At 41.5% G+C, this 1934-nt stretch overlaps 1 pseudogene; it reads left to right on the top strand.

Moving 5' to 3' along the window:
* The first annotated feature begins 221 nt into the window (after nucleotides 1–221).
* On the top strand, nucleotides 222–790 carry LOC108539313 (PRA1 family protein 3 pseudogene; annotated as a pseudogene).
* The last annotated feature ends 1144 nt before the right edge of the window (nucleotides 791–1934 follow it).

Here is a 1934-nt window from a genome sequence, read left to right as displayed (position 1 = left end):
ACATGGTGAAACCCCGTCTCTGCTAAAACTACAAAAATTAGCCAGGCATGGTGGCAGGCACCTGTAATCCTGGCTACTCAGGAGGCTGAGACAGGAGAATCACTTGAACAGGGGAGGTGGAGGTTGAAATGAGCCGAGATTGCACCAGTGCACCCCAGCCTGACGACAGAGCGAAACTCCGTCTCAAAAAAAAAAAAAAAAAAAAAGAAAAAAAGAAAAGAAAAGAAAAGAATATCACCCCACTCCGCGCCTGGGACGATTTCTTCCCGAGCTCAGATCACTTTGCCTGGCCGGACTTCAGGGACATTTGCAAACGGAACAACCACGTGGTGAGCAACCTGCTCTATTGCCAGACCAACTACCTGGTAGTGGCTGCCATGGTGATTTCCGTCGTGGGGTTTCTGAGTCCCTTCAACATGATCCTGGGAGGAATCGTGGTGGTGCTGGTGTTCACAGTGCTTGTGTGAGCAGCCAACAATAAAGACGTCCTTCGCCGGATGAAGAAGCGCCACCCCACGACGTTCCTTATGGTGGTCATGTTCACCAGCTATTTCCTTATATCCAAGTTTGGAGGAGTCATGGTCTTTGTGTTTGGCATCACTTCTTTTGGTTTTGATGTTTATCCGTGTATCGTTGAGACTGTGGAACCTCAGGAACGCACTGGAGAATAAAATGGAAGGAATATGTTTGAAGAGGACACCAATGGGCATTGTCCTGGATGCCCTGCAACCGCAGGAGGAAGGCCTCAACAGACTCACTGACTATCAGCAAAGTGAAGGAAGAAACATAACTGAGCTGAGATGGGGTTGCAGCAGAAATTGAGTTGCAGTTTGCCCTTGTCCGGACCTACTTTCTGCTTGTGTTTTTGAAATAGGAGGTGCAGGTACCACCCAATTATCTATGGCAGCATGCGTGTATAGGCCGAACGCTCTGATGTTTCAGAGAGAAGGCCTCAGAAACTGAAAAAAAACCACCATCCACCTATTATGTCTGAAGTTTCACGTGTGTTTATGAAATCTAATGGGAAATGGATCACACTATTTCTTTAAGGGAATACAAAATAAATAAATAAATAAATAAAAGAAGTATGGCTTTTACAGCAACAATACTGTTATAGGAATAAAAAAAATCATTGTAAAGTATCAAGACAATACAAGTAAATGAAAAGGCTGTTAAAGTAGATGACATTATGTATTATTCTGTTCCTAATCCCCTAGAATTGTAATGTGTGGGATATAAATTAGTTTTTATTATTCTCCTTTAGAAATCAAAGATGATCTCTATCACTTTGCCACCTGTTTGATGAGGCGTGGAAACTGGTTAAGCCAGTTGTTTATACTTCATTTACAAATATAAAGATAGCTGTTTAGGATATTTTGTTAAATTTTTGAAATGATAGTAATGTGTTTCCACCAGCAAGTATTTGTTGCAAACTTAATGTCATTTTCCTTAAGATGGTTACAGCTATTAAACCTGTAGTATTCTGGACAGACTTGTTAAAAAATAAACAGACAAAAAGAAAAATAAAACAAAACTTGAGTTCTGTTTATCTTGCACATTTTTTGTTGTTACAGTGAAAACAAAAATGGCCCAAGAAAATGTTTCCCATTTTTTTATTTTCTAGTTTATAACTGGAACATTTAGAAAGAAGGAAATGAATGTGCATTTTATCAATTTCTTAGGGGCACAAGGAGGACGATAATAGTAGATCTTTTGAAATTTGAACAACATCTTTAGATAACCAAGCAAATACTTTAAAAAATTGTAATGAAAATGGAATACAGCTACTGTAGCTCATAAAAATTTTAGATAGCGAGTTCGATCGGTAGCGGGAGCGGAGAGCGGACCCCAGAGAGCCCTGAGCAGCCCCACCGCCGCCGCCGGCCTACTTACCATGACACCCCGGGAGGAGCCGCAGCTGCCGCAGCCGGCCC

Source organism: Rhinopithecus bieti, unplaced genomic scaffold (genome assembly GCF_001698545.2).
Source record: "Rhinopithecus bieti isolate Rb0 unplaced genomic scaffold, ASM169854v2 scaffold_1557, whole genome shotgun sequence".
Taxonomy (NCBI): Eukaryota; Metazoa; Chordata; class Mammalia; order Primates; family Cercopithecidae; genus Rhinopithecus; species Rhinopithecus bieti.
The sequence above is the reverse complement of the archived record's forward strand: the minus strand, read 5'-3'. Positions and strand labels throughout refer to the sequence as shown.